Source organism: Orcinus orca, chromosome 1 (assembly GCF_937001465.1).
Source record: "Orcinus orca chromosome 1, mOrcOrc1.1, whole genome shotgun sequence".
Lineage (NCBI taxonomy): Eukaryota > Metazoa > Chordata > Mammalia > Artiodactyla > Delphinidae > Orcinus > Orcinus orca.
In genome coordinates, this window is record NC_064559.1 from 32,860,361 (window position 1) to 32,881,373 (window position 21,013).

Below are 21,013 nucleotides of genomic sequence, written 5' to 3' on the forward strand. Positions count from 1 at the left end.
GTATGGACTTTGGTGGTCTGAGGGTCAGTTTTCTGCTCAGTTATTCAGGGACCCACCACCTTCATCAAGTGGCTCTACGTTTGTCCTAAAAAGGAAAGAGAGGAAGCTGCAAGCTACAATTATCAACTCGTTATCCTTCAGACATAAACTCTTCAGGTCACCTCTGGTCACATTCTTTGGGATAGAACCATACCCAGATGCAAGCGGAGATGGAGAATGTTGTTCCTATCTTGGTCCTAGTGATGCCTCTACAGGCTGGAGGAGCTAATTAAAGTGTAGTCAACAGCTCGTTGTTTCTGCCACAATGAGTGAGTAGCCTAAGACTGTGGATTAATTATGTGTGTGTGTCACATATACATATAACACACACAAACATATATATGTGTGTGTATATATACATTTTTTAGCATGAGTTGACACATGGGGCTTCTGCCGTATCAAAAGAGTACAAACTGCCTCTTGTTGCTTTTTCTTAATTGAAGTTGACTACTACTATCTATTTCCCTTCATTTTGCTATCTCCCCCCCACGCCCCCGCGCCTTTCAGTATTATATGAAAATTCTGAAAGAAAGAATTTCAAAGTTTCCAGTGCTTTTAAAGGTAATAGAATACTCAGACCTTAACAGTTTTCCTGTGTGAAACGTTTGCCAGACTAAAATAGTTAACTTATGAAAAGTAAATTTAGATTGATACAAAAGAGAAAATAAGCTGATTTTTTTTTTTTTTTAACACAAATACCCTGAGCCAGGGTGGAAAATAAATGGAAAACTGGAGGAATTTAGGTCCTTTTGTTGTAAATTTAAATATTTTTAATTGTAAAAATAATACAGGCTCATTGCAGAAACTCCAAAATTGAAAGGATTTAAAGAAAAAAGGAAAAATAACTCAAAATCCCATTTCTGATAAATCATCTCTGTAACATTTTTGAGGGTATCTTTTGAAACTTTTTTGTGACGGGGTGCATATAAATACAATGCAAGTATAAAATACCTTTAATTATTATATCAAACTACAAAACAGTTCTATAACATTTTTATTTAGTAATATAAGTATGATTACTCATCACCTAATAAAAATCTGCAGCATCATTTTTAATGGTTGAACAGCATTCTATTATTTATTTAACCAGTCCCTACTGTTCAACATTTAGATTACTCCTGTTTTGCTTTGCTAAACAATGAGACAAGCATCCTTGTTCATATGTCTTTGAGCATTTGTTTATTTCCTTGGACTTCTAGAACTTGAATGGCTGGTTGTCAGTTCTGGTACATACTGACATATTGTCTTCCAGAAAGGTTACCGTGCTTTTTATTTCTACCAAGAATTTAACATCCAGTGTGGTTTCTTACACACACTCATCAGTACCAGTATTATCAATATCAATACCAGTATTATCAAGTTTTTTAAAACTTTGTCATTCTAGTCAGTAAAATATGACGCCTGAATTATTTTATTTGTATTTCTTTGATAATAATAGCAAGGTTGAACATATTTTCATATCTTTATTGGCTGTTAATACTTTTTAGTTTGTGACTTTATGACATCCATTTTTCATCGATGTATAACAACCTTTTATATATCAGTGTGTTTATTTTGTTGTCAATGCAATTTTTTTCTCTTTATTAATTTTTATTTTGTGTGTGTTGAACTTCTTTAATACTGTCAAGTCTATTCAAAAACCCTTTAATGAACACAACAAATGTGGAAAATCAGTCATTCTCCTGCATTTTGTAATCAATTTATTTCCTTTTGGGCAGTATGGAAATGTAAGTTCTTATTTCATCTTATGGTTGGAAAGAATCTGTTCCCTCGGAAAGGGATTATAGTCTCCATGATGCAGTAATGGGAGATTTTATAGGGTAGGCAGGGTCTACAGAAGAAAAAACCCTAAATCACACTCCATTGGTGGTTGCCTTATTTATAAAAATGGCATTTGAGGTTGTGTGACTGCCATTAGGCAAGCAAAATTAATTTTTAGCATGAAGTACTCCTATCAGCAAGAACAGCCTAGGATAGGCTAGCAGTAAGAAGTGAGGGGTTATGGGATTGGGGCATAGCCTCTGTTTCCTCCAATGCAGCTGGAAATTTAAACTCTGGGGCTCCTGCTTGATCCAATCAGCCCAGCTAGTATGTGTTGCCAGGTAGGGTGAATAGACTCAGAAGTACAAGAGCTCATCCTTGGTCCCCTCTGGAAATGAGCAGAGAATACTGTGTCAAGCAGAGGTGATCAGTCCATGGTCTGGAGACTTGGATCTCCTCACATAGTCCTTAAAGTCAGGGTGAGACAAAATGCCAATACAAATTATATTGATGACAGTATCAATGAGGTGACATTGAGTCCTTTGACCTAACGTGTGTCTGCAGTATGCCATCCATTAGTAAATGGGCAAAGCCATTTGACAGATCTATCTGATACAATGAATGAATCTGACACTCATATTTTGAAAAACTGAAACTGTATCCATTTGTCAAGAACAGTGGCTACTTGTTCTGCTTTATTCCCCCTGGTAGAACTAGGTAACATTGCAGGCAGTAAGACGTTCCGGCATTTCACCCTGGAGTAGCCCCAAAACTGAAGAAGCTGTCTTATCAGTAGTTAGCTCCTTGTCACCAAGAATATTAAAGTAGATTTGTATGATTAGCAAATTAAAGAGACTGTAGTGCCTACCGCTACTGTATTCACTAAGGCACCCAAGTTATTCTAAAGAAATCCTAATAATACATTAGGACCGTTTTGAATATTTTTATTCGACTAGCCGTAATCTTCTAGTTATAACATCCATCACCATTTTGACCACTGAAACTTGGCCTTCTTTTCTTACAGCCTAGCCCTGTGGTCTTGGGCTAATCAGTAACCTGCTTAGATACAATTTTCTTCTCTATGAAATAGAAACAATATTATATGCTTTGAAGGACTGCAGGAAGATGAGCTGTAATGTTTATCAAGTGCCTAGTAAGTAGCCTGGCCCATAATAAATACTTGGCTAATTGTAGATGTTAGTTTCATTTTTAGTTTTATTTCCAAACATTGCTCTTTACTTTTGGAACTCTAAAATTTGTTTTGAGAGTGGAGGACTTGTTGTTTGGATTCCTCCAACACTCTCTGTATATTCTGTACTTCTATCCCTACATCATTTATATTAATGGAATAAATGATCTTTGGTCTGGTGATTCCAAGGTGACGAGGAGCTAAGTGGAGGTTCAGTATACACCTGGAAGTATGGATTTTCATGCCCAGTGCAGATGTGGGAAAGGCATTATTCCCACATTATAAAGGGGGTAAAGACCTCCAACTTGAGGAGACTGTGGGTTGAGAGATGAGAGATTTACAGGTACTGTGTTTATCCTACAGGGTACCACAGGGGCTTTTATGTTCTGTAGCAAGAATTTGCACCTTATACCCTTGTAGTTAGAAGTAAAGCATACCACATAACTAATATCTAGTAAGCATTAGAGTTAGAATAAATACCATTTATTTAACGTTTCCTTTGTGTTAAGCATTTTACAGTTACAACATATGGATGGATACTATATTGTAATGGTTAAGAGTGTAGTTTTTTGAGCTGGATAATCCTGGATTGGAGTCTCATCTTTATTACCTCTTTTTTTTTCTGTTTTATTGAGGTATAATTGACAAAATTGTAAGATAGTCAAAGAGTATATCATGATGATTTGATATACATATGCGTTGCAAAAGGATCCTTCCCATCACGTTAATTAATACATCTAACAGCTCATGACACCTTTTTCCTTTTTTTGGTGAGAACACTTAAGTTCTATTCTCTCAGAAAATGTTAGTTATACAATACAGTATTATTGACTGTAGTAACTATGTTATACAGTAGCTCCTCAGACCTTATTCATCCTGCAGCCGAAAGTTTGTACCCTTTTACCAGTCTTCCCCTCTTTTCCCCACCCACACCCCAGCCCCTGGCAACCAGTTTTCTACTCTTGTTTCTATGAGTGTGGCTTTTTTTCTTTTTAGATTCCATATATAAATGATATCATTCGTATTTATCCTGTCTGGCTTATTTCATCAGCATAATGCACTCCTGTTTCATCTATATTATCACAAATGAAAGGATCTCCTTCATTTTTTTAAGGCTGAATAATATTCCATTACCTCTTAAATGAGTGACTTTTGGTACATTGTTTACACTTTCTAAGCCTCAGGGTTTCTTTTCTTCTGTAAAAAAAAAAAAAATATATATATATATATATATATATATACACACACTAACAGGTTATTTTCTGATATGTGGAATGTTTGTTGAATCAACAAATAATTAGTTGAGATCATAAATGTGACACTTAGCACTGTATTAACATTTATTAATACTCTCCCTGTTAATTTCTACAATAAATTGTATAATAAGTAACAATAATAATAGTACTACTAGTAGTTTTAGAAAATGCATAGGATGTGCCAGGCATCATATACTGTACTACCCTTCTTCATGTGTACCACAACTTACATGTGGATATCATCTTCCTCGTTGTTTCCTTTAAAGAAAATTGAAGCTCAGCAAGATTGAGTAGCTTGCTCCAGATGTGAACTCAGGTCTGAATCACTCCACATATAGGTTCTTAATGACTCCATGTCTTTAATTCCGCATCTGCATTTGTTTGTTGTTGTTGTTTTTAACTTTCCAAGCATCTGATCTGAAATTCCTTTCTCTTTGGGGAATTTTCCACTTTGTGGGTCTTGGTGAGAAACAGAGCCTTCCTCTCGTTATACAAGCTGAACATGTCAGATACACTGTTTACTCACATGCTCAGTCTCCCTTACAGATGGAAAACAGTCGGGCGACCTCGGGTTGGCCAACTGCACCCCTCTCTTGGATTTTGAATGACAAATAAATGATGTAAAGAAGCAAGGCCAGCAGTGCTGGGTCAACCTCCTGTTTCCTGTTCCTGCTTGGTAGCAAGGCCAGCTGGGACTTATAACATCACTTTGGCCTGATCCTATAATTGCAATAGCATAGCCTTGGCTTTCGGTTGTTTAATCTGCTTCTAGTTACTGAGACCTAACCATAAACTTCCAGAAGTTTCCTTTTCTGCTCAAATTAGCCGTATCTGGTTCCTGATGATTACAAATAAGACCTTTCCTGATATACAATGGTGACCTACTTATCCAGGCAGATGTAACATCGTCCTGGCAGGGACAGAGGGCAGGCAAGTTCCTTGAACAGCTGATCAAGAAGAAAAAGACCTAAGAAGGAAGAACTGAAGCCAGTTCTGCTTGTGTTATAATTCTACCCGCAGCTGCCTCTGTTTCACAGACCATATGCTAAGGACCGTGTCCCTTCCCCTGTAACAGACGAGCAAAGTAGACCCAGGCCTTCCAACCCAGAGACCAGCTGAGCTGTACCGTGGACAGTCTAGGATGTGAAAGACTTCACTCAATGTCTTTGTCACTTGACACATTGTTCCTCTCTTTGGGAAGTAGCTTCTTTGTGTGACAAGAATATGCTAAACCAACACTTAAGTGGACACAGGTGAAAGATGCCAAAATTAGCTACAGAAAAAAAGGCGTAAAGACTTGTATTTTCTGTTATTTGAAGGTGTTAAGACCCCACGTAGAATATGAGTCCTTTAAAGGAAAGTTGTGAATGGCCCAGGGAATGTTGAATTTCCATGTGGCAATATGTTCTTGATCGGTCATGATGATGATGATGGTAGCATCAGTAGCATTTATCAGTGTTTCCTGGGTGAGAGGCACTTTATCCTAATGACCTTTTATCCCCATGACGACCCTGTGAAGGAGGAAATACTGTTTCAGCATCTTCAGGGTTTTTCTTTCCTTTTTTTTTTTTAATCAGGAATTTATCCTAGATCACAGTTGGGTGGTTGAACGACCAGAACTGGACACTAGCCTTTCCTGAATTCCCAGAGTGTGATCTTAGCAGTTGTATTGCCTGATGCAGAGCCATGTAAATGTTGCCAAAGCAATGAAACGTGTACCTATTTCTAAGAGATTCTAACTCAGAAGCTCTGGGGTTCAGTGCAGAGCAGTTGAGTGTGATCGTCTTTACAGACAGTAGACAACTTAAGAGAAGTTGTTTAAAGTATATTTGCATATTGCACTGCACTGTCACATCTGTGACTGGTTAGCTATTGAGTCACTAACACAAATCCCAATCCCATCTCTAATCTCATTCATCTCTTGTATGATATTGGACCTAATTGAGGCAGTTTTTTTTGTTCTTTCCCACAAACACACATCGAACATCCAAAACATGCTTACCGTTTGTGAGCATATTCTCTTAGTTATTTAGGAGTTGAGTAAGAGTGAGAGAGAAGGGCTTCCCTGGTGGTGTAGTGGTTGAGTGTTCTGCCTGCTGATGCAGGGGACGTGGGTTCGTGCCCCGGTCCGGGAAGATCCCACATGCCGCGGAGCGGCTGGGCCCGTGAGCCATGGCCGCTGAGCTTGCACGTCCGGAGCCTGTGCTCCGCAATGGGAGAGTCCACAACAGTGAGAGGCCCGCGTACCGCAAAAAAAAAAAAAAAAAAAAAAAAGAGAGAGAAAAAGACACATAAATATGAAATACGGTCATCATTTTTTTAATATCCTTTATGTTGTTAATCCCTCTTAGCAATTACTGCCATTCACTCATTTGTATTATTTGGGGTATAGCAGTTTATTCGCACAGCATTTTTACATATGGCTTATCATTTGTATTCTATTTTAATAACACTAATAATTATAGACTATTGACAAACTCATCAGACCCTACATATTTATTTCAAAATCATGAAAATAAGGTGGAAAATGAGGTGTAAAGTGGAAAATCTATGTGTGTGTTTTCATTGGTGGAATGAGGAGCTACCTGAATATCACTCCTTTAGCTTTTCCTTCAAATGGTGCACTTTTTCCTCCATGCATAGGAGTCACTTCCATTAGGTAAACAGTAGTCTTGAGGGCAAACCTCAGAAGTAGAAACAGGAGAACTTTTCAGTTACGGTAAAATCAAACATATTTTTCTTCAGTAGTGAAAAAAAAATTCTTCATGAGAAGTTCAACCACCATGAGTTCCATGGTGAATAACTTTCCCCTTATAGATGCAACTTCCCCCAGAATTCTGAGAAATGTCGGTAGAGAGGGGTGTTGCATACACCTGTTTCATTTCCCTCTGACTTTTCCTTCTCCTTTCTCTATTGACATTAAAATCTATGGTGAAAGCACATAGTAAGCAGTCTAGGACAATTGATATGACATTTGATCTAAATCTCCACAGTCTGTTTTAGATGGGGATGCTGTGAGAGTCACAGGAGGGGAAAAAATCTAGAATTATTCTTATGTGATCAGATGTTCTAAAATAACAAGAGCAAATCTTATTTCTAGCTAATAACATAGCATTCCTTATGTGATGTCATATTATGGCAGAAAAGAAATATATGCGTCTATTTCCTTCTATATTAAAACTGCTAAGGAGTGGGGACCAATGAACTAAATCAATTGTTTTGGGTTCAGGTTGTAGTTTTTAGTAGCCATCCTTCTTAGCAAGTTTTCAGAAGCAAATGTAGTTGGTTTACTATCACCACTAAATGTGCAATTGTGTAGATTTGTGGAAAAAAGTATTATCAAATAGATATACTTTAAAATGACTTGTGTAAATTTATCTATTCATATTATTATTCTCCCCAAGTAAATCAGAATCTACTATATACTATGTTTTTCTTCTATAGCTTAATAGGGGAATGTATGTTGAAACTTATTCAAATATTTATTAGGTGTCTACTAAGTGCCAGGCACTCTACTAGGCAGTGGAGATGTTGTATTAGAGGTGGAAAATGTCCTTGACCTCCAGAACTGATACTCTTGTAAGAGAAATACTGGGTCAAACTAAGTCAACAGTTTCTTTGCTACAGAGCTTTTTACGAGTCTTGTGAATTATGAGTCTCTGATAAGGAGATGTAGTGGACAACAGATCCCAAATTTATTTGAAATCTTTTCCTTCATGGACTGTCTCATAGGATTTATGATCCACTGAACACACCTGGAGAGACACTAGTATTCTGCAGTGGTTAGTTAATTGTTTTCTATTAAACAACTATATACTGAATCCATGATATTATTATCTGGATTTTTTGGAGGATACAATGATGTACATGGCCACTGTGATGATAAGGGGGTCCAGTTTAGTTAAGAAGAGAAACCACAGGAGTTATAACTTAATGTAACAAAGAAATACACACACGTATACATATATTTATATGTAAATTACTATTTATCTAGTATACAATGTCTTCTGAAGAAGATAGAGTTTTTTGTAACTTGGGATCTCACAGGAGGTTTCACAGAGAAAGTAGACCCTGAGCTGGGCAGAATTTCAGTAAGTTAATTTGGTTCTGACTGTACGATAAAATCAGGTATCTGCACTGGTCAATCTGACCTTGATGGAACAGCATTCCATTTGCAGGGAATAGTGTGATCAAACATGCAGTGGTGGAGATTGCCAGCTTGTAATATTCCAGTACCTGGAAAGTGTTGGAACATCTGCTTTCTCCACGGTCTAGAAAAGTGAATCTCGAGTGAAATGCACGTATAATGGAGGCCAGTGCTCTTTGCTTTGTACACTGCTTTGATTCTACAACATGCAACAATGTAGTGATCTGTTTCATTTTGTCATTATTCGAGAGGGTTCTTAGTAACAGGAGTGGAAAAGGAAGACCTCTCTTCCTGTGTTTCTGCCCCATGCTCTTAAGCCAGAAAAGGTACCAACATCACTGACCTGACCTTGTCTCAGGTATCTATCAGGATCTACTAGAATCATTCTAGTGAAAGGTAACTAGACGTCCAAAGGACTTAAAAGATACACTATAACCTTTGTATACTTTATATACCTGGTGAAACAAAAATGTCACCTGAGTGGTCCCCTTCCCTAGAAATACCAGTATGTTTTTCCAGTGCATGGCAGAACTTTGCAGGTAAAACTGGGATAAAGGTGAAGAACAGTCTTAAAATTCTAGTCCTTGAACAGCACCTAACACACAACAGGTTTTCAATAATCTTAGCAACAGTATTCACAAATAATGACCATCAGCGTAACTGCTCTTTTGTGCCAAAATACATTACCATATTACTTTTTTTCCTTCAGCTTTACAACTTGGGTTCTATTATTGTTTCCATTTTACAGATTAGGAAAGTGAGGCTCAGAGATGCTAAGTCACTTGGGCAAGGTCACAGAGCTTGTAGGAGATAAACTGCACCCTTACTGTTGGATCCTACAAACCAGACCATAATTTAAGTCCTTCAAAATATACCTCAGAACATTTGAGTAAATTAATGAATAAATCCTTCTAGTCAGACTGACCAGATTATTATATCAGCTATAAGTGGAGGAAAGTCATAATCATAGTTAGACAGTTAATACAGTAATTTACTTGCTTTGAATTTTCTAAATGATGTTTAGCTGGTAGTTTCATGATGATAACCATCGAATAAAAACAGGCATATTTTGGTGTTTGGAATAAGATCTCATATTGAGTAAAATACGTATTGATTCCTAGACCTATATGATGTGAGTAACAGATGACATTGAGATGCCATCTAGAAGTACTCCTGTGCAGTTCATCATGTCAACCCAGCTAATAATTTTAGAATGTTCAGAGTGAATAATATATGCAGCCATAAAGCATATTTCTAATCGATGCAAATAATATTTTTCCTATGCTAAACCCAGAGTTAAGTTATAACACGCATCATAAGATTAATGGGCCATTTTTTCTTCATCACTTTGCTAAATTACTTAGTCTGGAAACCATTCAGAAGGTTGCGAATTGGAGCTGAGCAGTGGTAGTGAGACTGTGCCTCTGATGATGAAACTATTTCCACCCCGACCCCTACCACTCCCTTCTTGGGAAAGAAGGCAACATTTCTCCTAGAAAAAGTCACAGGTTCATAAGCTGGCTTGTATAATACATTTGGAGGAATAGTGTGTCTTTTAAGCAGAGCCTATCTCGGCATATAAAATAATTTTTACCTACCATTTAATGAAATTAACTCTCACTTTGAGGCTAGGTCTTTTGCCATTTGACTCCTGGATCACGTCTATGGATATATTTTTTTCTTGAGATGAAGTGTGAACCCAAAATAGTATCCATCATTCAGTCTATCTAGCTGATGTACATCATCTGAAGCACAAGCTCCCTGAGGCCAGGCACTTTATCTGCTCTATCAGTGTAGCCCTGATGCCTAGTGTCTAGCTTTTGGAGATTCTTAATAAACATTTGTACTGAATAAGGTATGTATATGGTGAGCAAAAGTTGGCTTCCCATTTTACAGTCAAGAGTATCCCACTCATGTTCTGTGAACACTGGATAGCAGAATCTTACTATGTTATTTTTCTGTTCCCTTTGCAAGTTTCCTGGAAGGGCATTCCTGTCCTTAGAATGTCCATCTCCTCCTGTCTTCCTGGAGAATAACTCTTCTTTCTTAAATACTTAGTCCCATTCTAGACTCTTTAAGATTGAATGTATTACCTCCTTACAAACAGAAAAATGCAGTGCTTTTTTTTTTTGGACATTTATCACCAGAAAATTATTCTAACACCTGAAATTCTGGACCTAAAATGCCTGGACTAGTGGTTCTCAAAGTCTGGTACCCAGGCCAGCACATCAGCTGCACGTAGGAATTTTTAGAAATGAAAGTCTTGGGCCCTGCTCCAGACCTACAGACTCAGACACTCTGGGGGTGGGGCCCACTACCTGTTTCAGCAAGCTCTCTTGGTGATGCTGATGCATACTCAAGTTGGAGACCCACTGCTTAGACCTAGAGCTTAAGGTTTAGGCTTTGGACAGATCTGAGTCCTAAACACTACTGAGACACTGGAGTGACCATGAGCAAGCTACTTCTGGGAACCTCTTACCATCTGTGTGCCTTGCTTAGCTAATAGTGATTTTAATTAATTAGAATAATGCACACGGTGTACTCAAGAGAGTAACCAAAGCATACTTCATGTTCCATAAATTCTAGTTGTTTACCATTATCATCAATCAGAGCTTACTGACACATCCTGAAGACATTCTTCTAATAAGTGTAATAATGTGGTTTATAAAATTAACAGCTTAGAAGAGCATATTACGAAGTTCATCAGACAGGGTCTCAGCAGGAAATCAGGGGTACATCAGTAAGGATAAATTGAGCCCAATGTAGAGAATCAAGAGAGAGTGTAGTGCCCTGGGTTCAGTAAAAGTGTGGCTACTTTATAGGAGATGAAAGAGAAAGGAAGCCTTGCTGGAGAGAGAGTCCTGCCCAAAGATGCTGTGACGCCCCACAGAGAAGCACTATACGTTAGTTGGGGGATGCAGCCAACTCCCAGCAATTTGGCAAGAATTAATACCCTAACTTCACTCCCCTCCTTCGTTCCCTACAGTCTTCTATTGGTACTCTTCATTGGTGAGCCAAAAGGAAGCCAGAGCAAGGACACTTACTAAGATAGGCCATGCAAGCCATCCATATAGAGTTGGGTGGAGAAAGGATGTGGAAGGGCAAAGAGGACATATTTCCCACAGGTGGTGAGCGAGCTGTAAAATCACTCGCCCTTCTAACATCATTGCCATCGCAGGAGCACGGAGGAGCAAGTGGTTAGTTCTGACTTGGCAGATCCAGGAGACTGCAGGACAGAACTGGTATATGAGTTGGGCTTTAAAGGTAGATTTGAATTTTAATGGAGAGTATGGAGTAAGAAATGGTGAAGAACCAAGGGAAAGGGAGATTCATTGCAAATGGAGAAAAGAAAAGTGGCATAAAGACAAGAAAAGTCAAGACTTACGGAAGAGATAGCAAATACTCTGCGTGTGACTGGAGCAGAGAATGGGCAGACGAAGGCTGGAAGTTAAGATGAAGTCATCCTCGAATAACATTAAAGTTTCCTCCTTTAACCTCAATTTCCACCTTCTACTCCCTTCACTAACATTGGAAAATTAAAAGTGAATTTGACTGGGTTGGTGACAATGGCAGTATGAAGCAAAGAGAGGAGAATAAGAGTGAAAAATTTAGTAGTACCTTGGTGAAGCTGGGTAAATGATGGGCGGTGGTGTCACGTCAAAGCATGGGCAAGTGATTGTGACAAATATAGGCTTACTTCTCGACTATATGACTTCAGTTAAGGTACTTAAGCCCTCTAGGCTGCAGTCTCCCAACCTGTAAAATGGGGATAAAACCTCACTTCCTCCAAGGTTTCTGTGAGGATCTAATGAGAAATGGAAGTAAGAGTTGAGTCCAGTAATCAGTTTTTAATACATATAAACTAATGTGAGGATAAGGGTAAGAATACTTGCTATCATTTATTGAATACTTATTATGTGTCCAATATTGTGCTAGTCTATTTACATATCTTTTCTCACTTAGCTTTCTTTTCTCTTATCTGCCTTTCTATAGGCAAGAGATAACTGATGGCTCAGTTATGAGGAAACCCAGTTGTGAGGAAAATGTCAGAGGGAAAATGTACCAGAAAGTTAATTCCTAATGGATCTGTCAGCCTTAAACAGAGCATGTCTGTGCTAAAATGTGTAAAATATCTGTGCTAAAACTACTCAGTTGGACAAGTTTTGATAAAGTATTAACTTAATGAATAGGCATAAACAGCTTGGAGCTTTCTGGAGGGTATGTGGTAATATTAGTATTGGTGTGATGACTTTTGAAAGTTCTATGGCGTATAGAAGTCAAAAAGAAGACCCGGAAAGGGGGAAAACTCTCTCTGAAAGTTATTGGGGAAGTCTGGCTAGTAAGACTCCAAAAGGGAGAATCAGTAAGAGGCCAGGTTATTCATAGGCCTTCTAAGAATGTGTCCATGAGAAATATTTACAATGATTGGATGCCGGAATAAAGGAGAACACTGGCTCCATAAATGGTAACTTATTTTATACAAACAGGCTAATGATAAAAATAATGAAAATCTGATGGATTTTTGAGAGTTTCATTGACCAAACTGAGACAAAAGTGCATAACAGCTAGATGCTCATAGTTTTAATCAGTTCACTTTGGAGTCAAGCAAAGAGAGCACCTGAAATGATAAGGGACGTTTATGCAAGGTCACAAAGATTTTTGGTGGTGCATTTGGGATATAAACCCATTTCCGTAAGAATTCTTTCAGAAGTCAAATGTTTGCTTGTCAAAAATAGCATGAACTTACTTCCAGGAAAAGTTCCTAAGAAAAAATAATTTGAGTAATGAAGAACACTGATGTAACAGTTAATTTAAGAACCCAGAAATAGAGGTAAAGAGTAAAGCAATTATGGGTTAAGAGTCTGCATAAATTCCCCTGGAAGGGGGATATGGTCAGAGATGGCAATTTGAAAACAGTGAGTCACCAAAAGTAAAAGTTTAAATTACAAGCTGTTTTGGGGGTCTTCAAGAGAGATTTTATAGATTGAACAACAACAGCAGCGAGGATAAGATATAACGCTCTCATGTAGACTGCAGCCTGAAAAGAAAGCATTGCGGAAAAGCCACATCATCCTGAATTTACATTTCCGTGCATTTGAACAGATTGGAGAGCAGTAAAGTTGTTTTAAGAGCGAGTGATTTAAGTCAGCCAGCTTGTGAATAATACGAGATATTTTTGCATTTACATTAACTTATGTCCATAAATAACGAACTTTAACAATGAACAAAATCCATAATCCTGATAATGCTAAGAAAACTGGAAAGATACCTTTACCTTGAAAAGACAGGATAAAGAAGACAGCATAGAAATTTAGGGAGATTGCAGTTTTGGAAAAATCATATTAACATTTATTAGCTGCTACAGCTTTGAAATGTGATGATTTAAAGAAAGAAGTAGACTCTTGATTTCTAAAAGGTAATGTGTTGGCTGAAAGAGAAGAGAATCTTGTTGAGACCTAAAGTGTTCTTTTAAGGATATATTTCAATGTCATTTCAAAAAATAAACACATTTCCCATAACAAAATAGTGAGGTTACTGGAATAATGCAGGTGAAAGCTTTTTGGCCCGAAGGAGTTCCATCCTTTGGAACAAAGTTTTATTGTTGAACACACCATGACCCAGGCCTGTGAGTGCCAGCACAGTGGCTGTTTTTACAAGATCTGGTACAATATTCACAGTAGTTCTGGCCTTAGCACTAGGCAAGGATCATTCTTTTTGTATCTTCCTGATTGCTTCCTCTACAGAAATGGGATAATTCCTCCTCTTCTAAACTGGAAAGTAGTTTCTTCCCTCAATAAAACTAGTTTCTTCTCCAGGTTGAGCTTTTCCAACTCTTAGAGGTCTAAAATGAATGATATGAAACATACTATATTTGCATCTATTTTTATTTAAGAGTTATCTAAGGAGATTTATCTAATTAAATAGGAATTTCCTAACAGATGCCAAAATAAACAATCAACAAGTTTTCTTTAGAGATCATATATATTATATAACAAGATCCACCTAAGAGTTAAAATATAAATAGGTATAAAATTTAACTATTTGAAGATAATTTTTCTTCTTACCACTGAAGCAATAAGCAGGTAGTAGTACAATTTGGGGAAAACAATATTTCTGGCTTTTGTTTGTTTTATTTTAATTTGTGATATTCATGAGATCTTTTATGAAGCCTTTGGGTATATAGTAAAATTAATGGGTTTTTAACTTTGTATTGACTCGTATTTTTGTAGGTTTTAAATTTTTCTTCTGGCTTTAATTTATACTATCTCCTTTTACTTTTTCATTTAGAAATAACGTATTTTTCTCAGGATTGCAATCTCAGTGCAGTCCTCTACTTTTCTGTTTGTTGGACGTTCTCTTAGATGTCTACATTTTTGTCTAGTTAGTACATTTCTAGTTTTTTATACAATTGATAAGAACTCTTTAATCTTATGAATTCTTTATATTTTCTCTTTGGAGACAAGACTTATAGGGATTTCCTTGGGCTTAAACTAGAAATAAAAACGAATTTGCACATGAAATGTTGAAGGCTTTGTTACAAAGTGGGTTAACATTATATGTATGTTTGAAATAAACTACTTCAACCAGAGCACCTAGCTGTTAACCTCCAGATTAATATCTATCATAAAATATGTGCATGCCTCCAACACATGGCATTGCCTCCTATTACTGTATGTCCAGGAGAAATTGTTTTGTCTTGTAGCAAAAGGCATTAGCTCTTTGCACATTTTTTTTTTTTTTTAATGACAGCTATCCAAAAATCAAGCTGAACCCTTGTATGTGAGGACAGAAAAGGACAATGTTTAGACAGGTCTAATACCCAGTTGTACCTTTCAGTCACTTAGAGAGAAGGCTTAGACCCCTGAAGCCCAAAGTCACAGGTTTTTTAGGATTATGGTGGTATATACCTCCAGAAATGCGTTGTAGAAAATCCAAGTTAAATTAGGACTAAAATCCAAGTTAAATCTAGAACTAAAGTTTTACTGCCCCAAATACTTGTAAACTCTAGGTTACTGCTCTGTTGTCCATTTCATCAGTTGCAGAATATTCAAGTTCATCTTTCAATGCTAACAAGAACATAAAAATGCATTATGTCTAAAAGCAGAACATGATTGCCAAGCCAGATCTGCGCATTACCTGAGAATCTGGGGGGCCACCCAAGCGGCATCTACTTGTTTGCTACTGACCTTCAGTTAGACTTGCTCAAGAATTGTTACAATGTAATAACATACACCCTTACGTACTCGTGAGTTTATTGAAAACACACAGCAAATGTGCACACACACACACACATATACCCACCAGCACACCAGCATGCACCTACTCTAGAGCCTAGAATTTTAAGAGTCAGAACTTTTTATTTGCTTCTGGATTAAGATGGACCCTGTATTTCCTCAGCATGCTAATTAGAAACTCTATAAACAATTCAAAACCAGCTTCTTAAAATTCTGTTTTAAAAAAATTGATGTTAAATATTATCCTCAGAGAGTTCTACTCTGACTTTTCAAATTGTTTTTTTCTCCCTTCATGGGATAAACAGTTAGGGTTTCTTTTTGTTTGTTTTTTTATCTCTCATTGTAAAAAATTCTGTCTTAAAAGCTGATTTATTATTTCTTCCTTAGCATGGATGACATGGGAACAAAGATGATATTTCATCAGTCTTGTTTTTATTTAAGTTGAAAGGTTATATATTTCTACTATCTACTGCAATAATGCTAAATATTTTTATAGTGCTTGTAAATCTTATGACAGTATTTTTTTAGCTTGTATTTAAGGCGTTTACTCAAAAGGGACCATGTGCCTCAGTTCATGTCACTCTATCATCAGTGTGTATGGTCACTCTATTTTCTAATACTTTTAAGATTGGTTTTGGCCCCGACGTTCCTCTGCCAGATTTATTTCCTTTATTTTCCCCTATATAGCACCATTTGGACCATTTAATATGTAATTTCCCAACTCACCTTTCATAGTTATTTTAAACATGTGTATATATTTGAAATACCGAATTGTTTTGTATTTTCTAATTTTTGCAAAAGTAGTATCGACTAAAAATCACATCCTATTCTTTTATTTTTTCTACACAAAATTATTGTTTTAAAATATGTCTGTGTTGCTCCATAGAAATTGTTGCTTCTGGCCACTGTCTAATATTCCACCATACGTTAATACCATGTTTTGCTTATCCATTACCCTGGTGATACATACTTAGGCTATTTTCAACATTTTATGTCCACCATAAAGCATTAATACACTCTTTCCACATGTCCCCTTGAGTAACAGTGCAGAGTAACAGTGCAGCTGTGGAATGGCTGAGGTAGAAGTCATATATATGCCTTATTTCACAGATTCCTCCCCAGAATAGCTGTACCATTTTTCCCTCACAAGCAATACTTGGAATTTCTCTCTTGCCATATCCTTTGTCACCACATGCTGTTAATCTGCATTTTTTAAAATTAATTAAGTTATTTATTTTTGGCTGCACTGGGTCTTCGTTGCTACACTCAGGCTCTCTCTAGTTGCAGCGAGCGGGGTCTACTCTTCGTTGCGGTGCGCAGGCTTCTCATTGCAGTGGCTTCTCTTGTTGCGGAGCACAGGCTCTAGGCACGCGGGCTCAGTAGTTGTGGCTCCCAGGCTCTAGAGCGCAGGCTCAGTAGTTGTGATGCGCAGGCGTAGTTGCTCCACGGCATAATTTGCATTTTAACTTCTGGAAAATTGGCATGTGTGGATTCATAGGAAGTAAGGTGTTTTAATTCTGCATTGCTCTGATTCTAGAAAAGTTAGGTCTTCATATACTTTCTTGCTATTCATGTTTTCCATTCTATGAATTGCCTATCATGACCTTTGCTCATTTTTCTATTGAGTATTCTGTGTCTTTAGAGATGTAGAAGTTTTTGTATTCAGATGTTGAGTCCTTTATTGGGTTTTAGGTAATGTATATGTCTTCTACCCATCAACTGTTTTTCAGTCTGACTTTGGTATCCTTTATTGTACATAAAATTCTAATTTTTTATTAAAGTATAATTGATTTACAATATTATGTTAATTTCAGGTGTACAACATGGTGATTCAATATTTTTATGGATTATGCTCCATTGAAAGTTATTATAAAATATTGGCTATATTCCCCATGCCCTACAATATATCCTTGTATCTCGTTTATTTTATACATAAGTTGTCTGCACTTCCTAATTCCCAGTCTGTCTCTTGCCCCTCTCGCTTCCCTCTCCCCACTGGTAACCACGAGATTGTTTTCTATATCTGTGAATCTGTTTCTGTTTTGTTGTATCCATTCATTTGTCTTATTTTTTAGATTCTACTTATAAGTGATATCATTACAGTATTTGTCTTTGTCTGACTTATTTCACCAAGCATAATACCCTCCAGGTCCACCTATGTTGTTGCAAATGGCACAATTTAATCATTTTTTATGGCTGAGCAGTGTTCCATTGTGTATATATGGCACGTATTCTTTATTCATTCATCTGTTGATGGACACTTAGGTTGCTTCCATATCTTGGCTATTGTAAACAATGTTGTTATAAACACTGGATGTGGGTGCATGCATCTTTTCAAATCAGTGTTTCTGTTTTCTTCAGATATATACCCAGGAGTGGAATTACTGGATTATATGGTTGTTCTGTTTTGTTTTTGTTTTTATTAACATCTTTATTGGAGTATAGTTGCTTTACAATGGTGTGTTAGTTTCTGCTTTATAACAGAGTGAGTCAGCTATACATATACATATGTCCCCATATCTTCTTCCTCTTGTGTCTCCCTCCCACCCTCCCTATCCCACCCCTCTAGTGGCTACATCAGTTAACATTCCCACCAACAGTGTACCAGGGTTCCCTTTTCTCCACATCCTCGCCAAGGCTTGTTAGTTTTGTTCTTTTTTATGATAGCCATTCTGACATGTGTGAGGTGATCTCTCATTGTGGTTTTGATTTGCATTTCCCTGATGGCTAGTGATGTTGAGCATCTTTTCATGTGCCTGTTGGCCATCTGTATGTTTTCTTTGGAAAAATGTCTATTCAGCTCTTCTGCCCATTTTTTTTAAATCAGATTTTTTATATTAATAAATTTATAATTTTAATATAGTTAAATTCATCACTCTTGCTTCATACAATGTATGCTTCTTTATTTTTCAAAGATCTAGTTCATCTCTTACCCTGAAATCACAAATGTATTACCTTGCAATTTCTTTTATTCTCTCTAGATTTTATTTTTCACATTTAGATATTAAAACTATTGTATTTTAGTTTTGTACATTAGGTGGAATTATATAACATAATGGTTAATAGAATGATTTCTGTGGGGTTTAAGTTCCAGCTCCACCATGTACTTCTTAGGCTAGTCATTTTATCTCTCATACCTCAGTTTCTCCACCTGTAAAATGAGGATAATAGTTTATGCCTTGTGGATTTTTTTGTGAAGATTAGGTGAGCTATATAGGACTGGGTACAACATAAGTGATATCACTAGGTTAAGATCCAGTCTCATATCTCTTTTTAAAATGAGACTGTTTCCCCAAAAGCTGTAATTCAACTTCCTCCATTGGACTATGATTCCATCTCTTTCATGTGCCAACTTCCTATCTGTGTATAGCTCTATTTCTAGGCCACCTGTTTGATTTGTTTTCTTGTTTGCCGTTTCCTCCAAGGGCATCACACAGTTCTTATCTATCATGACTTCCCAATATATCTTAATGTATAGGGCACATCCTCCATTTCGAGCTTATTTTTCAAAACTACCTTAGCTGTATGGAGAACTTTATTCTTCCAGATACATTTTATTTTATTTTATTTTAATTTTTTTATAGAAGATAGAGCAATCTGCTCTTTTTTTTTTTTTTGGCTGCATTGGGTCTTCATTGCTGCGTGAGCTTTGTCTAGTTGCAGCGAGGGGTGGGGCAGGAGGCTACTCTTTGTTGTGGTGCACAGGCTTCTCATTGCAGTGGCTTCCCTTGTTGCGGAGCACAGGATCCAGGCTCGTGGGCCTCAGTAGTTGTGGCTCGTGGGCTCTAGAGTGCAGGCTCAGCAGTTGTGATGCACCATCTTAGTTGCTCCGTGGCATGTGGGATCTTCCTGGACCAGGGATTGAACCCATGTTCCCTCCATTGGCAGGCGGATTCTCAACCACTGCACCACCAAGGAATTCCCCCAGATACATTTTAGAATCACTTTTTTACGTTGTCCCTCAAAAAAAAATAAAAGAGCTTGGCCTTTTATTACAGTTGCATTTAATTTTATAGATGAATATAAGGACATTTATATTATTATAGTAAGTCATCTTATCCATACCTGTGATATATATTTCTTTTACTCATGTGTCCTCTAGTAAAGTTTTCATTATGAAGATTTTCTGCATAATTTATTAGGTGAAACCCCATACTCTCTATAGGTTTTGTTACTATGGTAAATTCATCTTGTATTGTATCTGGATATTGATGCTATGGAGGAACACAATTGATTTTGGTGTATTAATTTTTTTCCAGCCCCTATGTTGAGCTCTTTTCTTAGAGTTAATAGCTTATTGATTTTCCTGTGTTTCCCATTAAATACATAATCAGAACAATCTATAAATATGACATTTTTATCTATATTCTTCTAAACCTTCTCTCTCTTTCTATTTCTCTCAATACACAGCTCCAAAAAGGTCAGTTCCAATAGACCGGTAATGTTAGAAATCTTTATCTCAATTCTCTCCTTAAAGGAAATGCTAATTTTTTTAAAAAATTAGTAGTATAATAATTTTTGTTAGTGTATACATGTGCCATGTATTTTTGGTATATAGCCTTTATCGAGGAAAGATAGTTATTATTTGGATCTAGTTTTATAAAATTTACCCTACCCAATAGATTTTGAACCTCATGGGATGCTTTTTATCTCCTCTATCTAAAAAGAATGACGATATGATTTTCTCCTTTTATTTAACTAATACAGTGAATCACATGAATTGATTGGCTGATACTGAACCAACCTTGCATTCTCAAGGATAAACCCACTTGACCAAATCGTATTATAGTATAGATCGTAATATAGTATAGTGTAGTATAGTATAGTATAGTATAGTATAGTATAGATTATAGTATAGATACAGCCTTTGCTGTATTACAAACCACCTCAAAACTTAGTGGCTTAGGGAGATCAGCTTGGTGCTTTGTGACCACCTAGAGGGGTGGGATAGGAAGGGAGGGAGACACAAGAGGGAAGAGATATGGGAACATATGTATATGTATAACTGATTCACTTTGTTATAAAGCAGAAACTAACACACCATTGTAAAGAAATTATACTCCAATAAAGATAAAAAACGAAACAACGACAGCAAAAAACTTAGTGGCTTAAAATAGCAATTACTTGGCCATTTGGGACTGGATTCATCTGGGTAGTGTTTTACTTTTGGTTTTATCTGGGCTCCTTCATGCAGTTTTTGTCAACTGATGGATCAGCTGAGTGAGAGCTGGTCTGAGACAGCCTCACTCACAGGTTTGGTGGTTGGCATGGACAGTGGGAGCACCTGGTCCACTTGTCTTCAGAACCTAGTGGGCTAGTCCTCGGCAACTGAGCCATCAAGCTCTTTTGCTATTGTCTCATCATGTGGGTTGAGTATGCCAAAGCC

General features: G+C 37.0%; 1 protein-coding gene across 7 annotated transcripts in view; it reads left to right on the forward strand.

Annotated features, from left to right (window-relative positions):
• The window catches only part of LOC125964873 (uncharacterized), a 53,134-nt gene that overhangs the window by 15,929 nt on the left and 16,192 nt on the right, over positions 1-21,013 (forward strand). Inside the window, exon 3 of one of the 7 annotated variants that reach the window (XR_007478173.1) lies at positions 2,825-3,261. The exons of the other annotated variants lie outside the window; for them this stretch is intronic. The gene's annotated coding sequence lies outside the window, so the exon portion shown is untranslated. Of the gene's footprint in view, positions 1-2,824; positions 3,262-21,013 lie in introns of those variants that run through there. 7 annotated transcript variants of the gene reach the window in all.